General features: G+C 42.1%; 1 pseudogene; it reads left to right on the forward strand.

Moving 5' to 3' along the window:
• Positions 1 to 7,462: 7,462 nt before the first annotated feature.
• LOC103745643 lies at positions 7,463 to 8,165 on the forward strand (annotated as a pseudogene).
• Positions 8,166 to 8,583: the final 418 nt, after the last annotated feature.

The following is an 8,583-nucleotide window of genomic DNA, read 5'->3' on the forward strand; positions in this document are numbered from 1 at the left end:
CTATCTTCCTTCAGTTCTTTGATTTCTTCCTCTGTGTATGTGTTCTTTAAATTCACTGAATTCTTTTATCATGTTTATAATTGATCTTTTGAGTTCTATGCCCTGCATTATCTCTCGGGGGTTCTCATTGTACTTCTCTAGAGGACTATTGGTATTTGGTAGGGATATGTTATTTTGGTTTTTCATGTTATTTTTTCTCTGTCATTTTGACATGTTTATTTCTTTTGTAGTTTCTGATTCTTGTGTGAGACTCAAGCCTTAAAGTTTAGGTCTGCTTCTTTTTGTGAAATGTATGTGTCTTTGTGGTTTACTTTTTGGGCATGAAAGTCTGGTTCCTTCAAGCTTCCAGTTCTCTCTTTTGATTTGATACTGGAGTGGCCAGATTGCTTTTGTCTTCAGGAGTTCTCACAGAGGCTCAAGTCAGATGAGGATCAGATGCTGCCAGGCTTTCTCCTGAGGTCTGGATTCCCCCATGATAGATTTTGGCCTCAGGAATTTGGGGGTTGGACTGGCCTGGGAACCAGGCCCAGGAAAGATGCTGGTCTAGGGCAGCTGTTGGCCGTGCCACCCAGAGATGTAAAGGAAGATGGGGGCCGGAGGTGGCCCCAAGGGCCCTGGGGACTGCACTGAGGAGATGGGTTGGTCTGGATGCAAAGGACCAGGAAGAGGAAAGGTCAGCCCAGGCATCCAGGAAAGAGGCTGGTGGGTTGTGCAGACGGAGGGAAGCAGAGGGAGATGAGGGCAAGGCCAGGCCCAGAGCGCCCTTGGGGACTCAAGAAGGAACTGAGTTGCTCTGGATGCACAGGATCAGGAAGCAGTGGTGGTTCCCCAGGTGTCTGGGGCTTCAAGACAAGGAATGGGACAGGACCCAGGCTTGGAGGAGAGACTCGTGGGGGAGATGGGAAGGTGAGTGAGCCTGGGGGAGTCAAGGCATGGAGGGCAGGATAGACTTACCCCAGAGAGAGAGACCTGCAGGTAGGAGAGAGGCCTGAGGTTCCTGCAGGCCCAGGGAAGCAGAGGGAGGTGAGGGTGGGGGCCAGGCCCAGAAGCAGTGCTCCTGGGGACCCGAGAAAGAACTGAGTTGCACAGGATGCAAAGGATCAGGAAGCAGTAGTGTTTCCCCAGGGTTCTGGGGCGCCAAGACAAGGAATGGGACAGGACCCAGGCTAGGAGGAGAGACCGGTGGGGGAGATGGGAGGGTGAACGAGGCTGGGGGAGGCAAGGTGCGGAGGGCCCAATCGACTTATTCTGGAGAGAGAAGCCTGCGGGTCAGAGAGAGCTGTGCTGTAATTTTTGTTTGAGGCAAAGAAATTTCAGTTTCCTCCCTGATTTATTCAATGATCGACTATTAACTTAAAACTGTTTATGTCGTTTCCATGGTTTCTCTTGCTATTGATTTCTCATTTTATTTCACTGTGATCTGATAAGAAACAAGGAATTATTTCAAGTCTTTTGTATTTGTTAAGACTTGCTTTGTGATCAGTTTTCAAAAGGTTCCTTGGGCTACTAAGAAGAAAGTGTTTTCATTTCTGTTGAATGGAAGAAGGTGTGGATTTCTGCTAGCCCAGGTGATCTTCTGTGTGGTAGACATGAGAGCAATGTGCCAACTTGACTTTGGCTTCCGTTTGCTTTCTGTGTCGACTTCCAACTTTTGACTCTCAGTTTGTGATGTCTTTCCAGTAAGGTGTGTTTTTTTTAAAGACAAGAGAGAGCTGCATTTTGATTTTTTTCACTTTCTTTTAAAATATATTTTATTGAATTTTTATGCATTTCATGCAATAAATCTTAATCATATTTAGACCCCCTCAGCCCTCTGCACCCCTCCATAGCTCCCTTCCCCATTTGGTCATATACGTCAAGGCCTATCCCATCAAGATTTTGTATCTAGAGATCTCTTAGTGCACATTCATCCACTGAAGTCTAGTCAGCCTATCTAGAGTCTAGATCCAGCAGTAATCAACTGCCAATAGTACCTCAGCTAAGGTTGGGGACTGCTGCCTATTTTCCCACTTCTATGTTGGGTTTTTTTCTGATTGAGTCTGCATGGGTCTTGTGCATGCTGTCACCATTGCTGTAAGTTTATACAAATTCCCAGGAGTCTGTGAGACTCTGTTTCCATGTGGCCATGCACCAACACTGGCTCTTAAAATCTTTTCATCTCATTCCGCAATGGTTCCTGAATCCTGGGTGGGTGAGGTTTGATATAAGAGCCCTGGGTTCATTGCCCTCTGTTGCATGAGGGAGTTTCTTTGATGAGAGTTGAGAGATGCATTAGTGTTCTCTCTACCCCTTGTTACACCATGTTCCATGAGTATTAGGTGTGGGGGTTCCATTGTAGAAGTGTCACTTAGGGTTGGGCATTTCACAGACACTTAATCTGTGGGTAACCAGTTGTGAAAGTCTGTAATTATCTCCATCTGCTGAAAAAAAAAAAAAAAACCTTCTTTGAAAGGTGGTGATTGGCATACTTGTCTGTAAATATAAAGATTCATTCACATAGTAAGAAATTACATTTGTCAAGGGGTGTGACAGTCTTAGGGACTTCTCTGTGATCTCCTCAACCATGTGTATTTGGCTGTGTTTACAGTATCACTTCCTTCATTTCTGTCTGAGTTTTTTTCAATATTTCTGTCTCTTTTTTGAATTCAGTCAGAAGTTTATCCTTATCCTCTTTTAGTTCTTTGAGTTGTGTGTTCTTTAAATTTGTTGAATTATTTCATCATGTTTATGATTGATGTTTTAAAATCTGTGTCCTGGGTTACCTCTAGGGAGTTCTCATTGTAGAGCTCCTCTATGGGAGTGGTGGTGTTTGTTGGGACATATTATTGTTATTTTTTCGTTGTGGTTTTTGCATGTGTATTTCTTTTGTTGCTTGATTCTGGTATGAAACTCAAACATTTCTTTCTTGAGTTAAAGTTTGATTTTGTTTGTATTGTTGATGTAGCTTGGTTGCTTTCTGGTTTGGTATGAAAAGCTGGTTGGTGTAGACTTCAGGTTCTGTCTTTTGATTTTATATTAGGGGGACCAGATGGATCCAGTCAGGCTTCTCAAGAGCTTTCCAGGAGAGTGTAGTGGCCCTGGCTAGTCAAGAGTACTTCAGTGGCCTCAGATGGATAGTGCCAAGGTCCAAGGAGAGGAGATGGGAAATGGATGTGCTGATCCCTGCTAGTCGGCAGAGAAGTCTAAACCCTGGAACAGTGGGAGGGACTGAGGAGGGTCCCAAAGCAGGGGGTGGACAAAGTGAGATTTGGGCAGCTCACCCAGGAGATGAGTCCGGCGCTCTCAGGCAGTCTCAAAAGCTCTGCACCTCCTCACAGCCTTTAATGCTGTTTCTTTGCACTACATTTATGATATCTGTGTGATGAGTGTCATGTCTATTAAAGGTTCTGAATGTTTATTGTGTTTAGATATCTATTACTTTCTCTAGGTTTGGGAAATATTTAGCAATTTAAAAATTTTTTATTTTATGTCTGAGTGTATTGCCTGTATGTATGTATATAAGTGCACCAATGTTGTGCAATGCCCTTGGAGTTCAGAAGAGGGCACTGAATCCCCTGCAACTGGAATTACAGTTGGTTGTTATTCTCCATGTGGGTTCTGGACGTGGGTACTGAAGCTCAGTCTTCTGCCCCAGCAGTCAGTGAGTGCTCTTATCCGCTGAACCATCAGCAAAACTTTTATAAATAATCTCTGCCTTTAATGTTAACTTCAGATCCTTCATCTGTCTCCCAAATTCTTAGATTTGATCCTTGAACATACCCGGAGGTGTTTGTCTGTCTGAGTATTATTGTCTCAACAGTAATGTCTCTATCTCTGATGCTCCTTCTTCACTTGATCTTGTCTGTCAGTATTTGCTGAAGTATTTTTTTATTTGATTGATTGAATCTCATTTCTAGCATTTCTTTTTCAGTATCAATTTTCTCGCTGTTTCTTTCTATTTCATTAATGTTATTAAATTTGTTATCAGGTTTCTTACTCCTTCCGCTTTGCTAACTTCCTCATCTAGATCCTGAATTGATTTTCTCACTTCATTGATCTGCAAATTTGAGTCCCTCATGTGCTCATTCATCCTTTTTAAAGTAGGTCTCTGAAGTCTTTTGCAGGCATTTCAACTATCACATCAGGCTCTCTAGTATTTGAGAAGCTGTGAGTTTGTGGAGGTGTCAAAATGTCTTATTTCTCATACTTTTTGTTTCCTTATAGGGTTTTATTTTATTTTTTACTTTTTTTATAAGTAGTATTAGAGAATTTTATTAAGTCAATCTATCATCAACATCTAACATTTATAGTTTTGATACATTTAGATGAGCACATTAGAAAGAAAATGTAAATTAAATAGTATAAAGTGTATTCTTAATGAAACATGGTTGTTAATAGGACATGAATATATAAGTTCAGTGGTTTATTGTCATTAGAAAATTATATTATGAAAGATATAAAAAATCAACACTATTATTTCTGTTTATTTTACAATCAGTATGCCATCTTTTACCATTATGGTTTTAAATTTTCATTCTACCCAACAGGTTTCAGAGAAGAGTTTATTACATGCCTTAATAAAACATTTAAAATATTTACAAATTCAAGATAGATGTTTTCATCTATTTATCAAAATAAAAATTACATGTATTGGGCTGTAATTTCTCCTCCATGACAACCCACCCACCTTTTCACTCCTTTTGTTATGTGAATACTTTTAGGTAAGTTGTCTTCACTTAGGTTTATGTCCCCACTAAGTAGTCACTTGTATAAGTCATTGCTGTCCCTGACAAGGTTCAAAGACAACAGTATTGGTGTACTGGTTGGGAAAAATGTCATTTTTAGTTTTTTAGAGCTAAAAATATTAATAATTCAAAAAGAGGAAGAAGAGGAAAAAGCTAAAGAGGGAAAGAAAGAGTAAAGTATGAATGAGAGAAAAAGTCCACGTATTCATTACAGAGTTATATAAAAGTTAGAGTTATTACGAACAACAGAAAAACATAGAATCAGTGCATAAAAGGAAGAGATATTAAGAAAAGCCTATCCGTGTGTGACACAGCTTAAAACAAAATAACTAAACTATTAAAGTAAAAATGTGTAAAAAATAAATTTAATGAAACAGAAGATAGAATAAGAGCCAGGATTTCTTCCCAATTGGGCCAAATATGGTTTCTCCCACCCCCTGGGTTACTTTTTTGTAGCAGAGAGCAGGAGCTGCTGACCTCAGTAAGTCAAACACACAACATTGGTAAGTCCTTCCAGTTTCTGCAGGAACTCGCCAGTCTGCAACATGGCCTGCCAGTACGTGGGAGGTCCACCCACACTCGTGTTTTCCTTTGTCAGTGGTGGCTTTTCCAAGCCACCTCTGCTGGCTCCTTTGCTTGTTTGCATCCTGTGCTAGTTTCGGCTCACTCATATTCCGACATCCGCACTGGTCCAGGCAGCGGGACAGGTGGTATCCTCTAAACTGTTCACTGTGGAGCATGCTTAAATCTCGTGTCCAGGATTGCCTCTTCCTTTCACTGCAGTCTCCATCACTAGTGCAGTTTCTGCTAAGGCCCCAGCCCCTACTCACGTCTCTGCAGCCTGGTGAGCCTTTTCCTCAGCTTGCTTCCCTTCCTTCTCTTCTGTGATGTTTTCCAAGTCATGGGGAGGTTTATACGGATGCCCCATTTAGGGCTGAGCACTCAATAGTCACTTATTTTCAGCACTTTGACTCCTACGATTCTCTCTATAATGTCCATTGCAGAAAAACCTTCTCTGGTCAAGACTGAGAGTGGCACTAATCTGTGGGTACACACACAGACATTTAGAAGGCCGTTTGGCATGTCCATTTAATAAAACAACAGTAGTATGTTCCTCTAGGCCCTATGCCTTTTGGGGCTTGGGGAGGTATTGACTAAATTTACAGTACCAGACATGACTTCCCTCCTCTCAGAGCCAGTAAGAAAGTGATTGGTTGAACATGTAACCTTCATGCCAGTGTTGCACCAGTGCACGTTGTCTTTTTTGCCTGTCTTTAACCTATTTTTATGTCATATGCAGTATTTAAGCATCTGATAAAACCATGTACTTTTACTCAGTTCAGTGCTACAGGAAAATCTGTATACATTTTCAAGGATTTCATGAGCTCCTGAGGTCATTTTTACAGATTCTTTGTCTATCTCTTTCTCTCTTCCTCTTCCCTGGCTTTTCTTTTCTCTAGGATCATGCAGATATATTCTTACAAAAGAAAATGTATTATAATCCAATGAAAAAGTACTTTTTTAATGGGTGATATGAGGGTTCCATTGAGAACAGAATACCCTTAGAGAATTACAGTGAAAGACCAGGGAATCCTCCATTGGGCTGAGCATGCAGATTCTTCAGGGGTACAACTGAGCATGTGATGAGACTGATTTTTTTTTACAATTTCTGGCTGGAATAGAGAGAAAGGAGTGAAATCACTTCATCCAAGTGAGAAATTGGGGGAGGACTGGGTACAAGAATTCCCAGGGCGTGTCCTGTTGAATTGGATGTGAATGAATGCTTTTCTAGGGCCAATCAGCAGCAGGTGTACTTCTCTACTAGAGAAAAAAAAGATGAAGTGGAGCAGTGAGAGCTATTTAGACAGACAACTGTAAGCCAGAGGCTGGAGAACATCTAGACCTTTCTGTCTTCCTAAAGTCAATTGCCAGAAAAAAAAGTCATGAATCTGTATACTAATTTTTCGGACATGCAAAGTTACCATTTAAGCAAATTCATAGCCTTGTGACAAATGCCTTCTGTCTAATATCATTATCTTTGCTTTTCAAGAATAATCAGAGAGATTGTGTTCATTCTTTCAGAGTCTAGCAGTTATTTGAAAGCACAATAGAAATTCAACATTTAAAAGGTAGGATTTGCTCTGGCGATTTTCATCAAATCAACTTCACTATCAAAAGTCATCATCTGGACTCCGTTACTGGCAGCATACTTAATTTGAGACCCTTGTTTACAAGGATTTGCATAGCTAATCCTCTCTGGAGGGACCCTGAGGCTCTGTACCAACTGGTTTTCAGTCTTGCTCGCACAGTCGAATCGAATCCCCGTCCCTGTGGCCGTTAGGGTGTTCACTATGGCTCTGCGGTCATTACATTTGACAGCATAAAAGGGAGTGAAACCGGGAAGTGCTTTTAATCACCTCAGATGTTTCTTTAGAATGTCTCCGAGGTCTGTGCCATAGAAAGCATCCTTATCATCAGAACAAGAAACTTCATTAGTTTTTTGGTCTAGGATACCCTTGGCAGTAAAGCCTTCATCGAGGGTGTGGCAGTGAAACTCTTCCTTATTAAAGTCGTTCATGGTTTCCTGGTGTGCCTATGGAAAACTTAGAGATGGCATTAAAGAAACAGATTTCTAGCTTCTCACAAAGGCAGAGTTCTCCAGGAACTCTGAATCTTGTCTCCTCGAAGCAGCAGTGGAAGTGTTCTCACAGCGCCCGGGTGCCCGAGCCAACCCCATGATGCAGCAGCAGCAGCAGCTGGAGCCTGAGGACCTCCCCGCCCTCTGCCGCCCTATCAGCCGCCTCGCTCCCACCCACCACAGATGCCGACAGGAGGTGGCGTAGGGCTGCTGGCTGGGGCGGCAGCAGCTGCAGGAACTGACCAGGCAGATGTTATGGTGCATCAGCTTTCATGCTTGCCGTCAATATCATTGCCAAAAACTCGTACCGAAGGAGCAGACCGGCTATGATGATGAAGATGAGTCGAATGAGCAAACTTTCATGTATTACGTGAATGATGGCGTATATGGATCATTTAACTGCATCCTTTACGATCATGCACATTTAAAGCCCCTGCCACAGAAGAGACCTAAACCGGATGAGAAGTATTACTCATCCAGCATAAGGGGACCAACATGCGATGACCTAGATCGGATCCTTGAGCACTGTAACCTTCCTGAAATGCACGTGGGCGATTGGATGCTCTGAAAACATGGGCACATACACGGTTGCTGCTGCTTCTACTTTCAGTGGATTCCAGAGGCCAACTGTCTATTATGTGATGTCACGACCAATGTGGCAACTCGTGAAGCAAATCCAGAACCATGACTTCCCACGGGAAGTAGAGGAGCAGGACGTCAGCACTCTGTCCATGTCTTGTGCTCAGGAGAGCAGGATGGACCCTCACCCAGCAGCCTGTGCTTCTGCTAGTATCAATGTGTAGATGCCATTCTTGTAGCTGTTACCTGCAAGTGTAGCTTAAATTAAGGGATCTGGGGGGATCATTTAACTTAATTACCGCTAGTTTTGAAATGTCTTTGTAAGAATAGGGTTGGCACAGGTGTAGCAATATGGAAGGCTAGGAGTTGCGGGGGTCACACTTACCTGTGTTCCTATGGAAACTTTGAATATTTGTTTTATATGGATTTTTATTCACTTTTCAGACATGATACTAATGTGTGCCCCTCAGCTGCTGAGCTAGCATTTTTAGCTTATACAAAGGCAGAATGGGCCAAAAGCTTAGTGTTGTGACCCTTTTTAAAAATAAAGTATCTTGAAATAAAAAAAAAGTAGGATTTAAGGCTTGCTGTGAATTCCCCACTTGCTACCCCTGGTAAAAGTCATTTAGCTGTGCTTGAAGG

Source organism: Nannospalax galili, unplaced genomic scaffold (genome assembly GCF_000622305.1).
Source record: "Nannospalax galili isolate Female #2095 unplaced genomic scaffold, S.galili_v1.0 scaffold1083, whole genome shotgun sequence".
Taxonomy (NCBI): Eukaryota; Metazoa; Chordata; class Mammalia; order Rodentia; family Spalacidae; genus Nannospalax; species Nannospalax galili.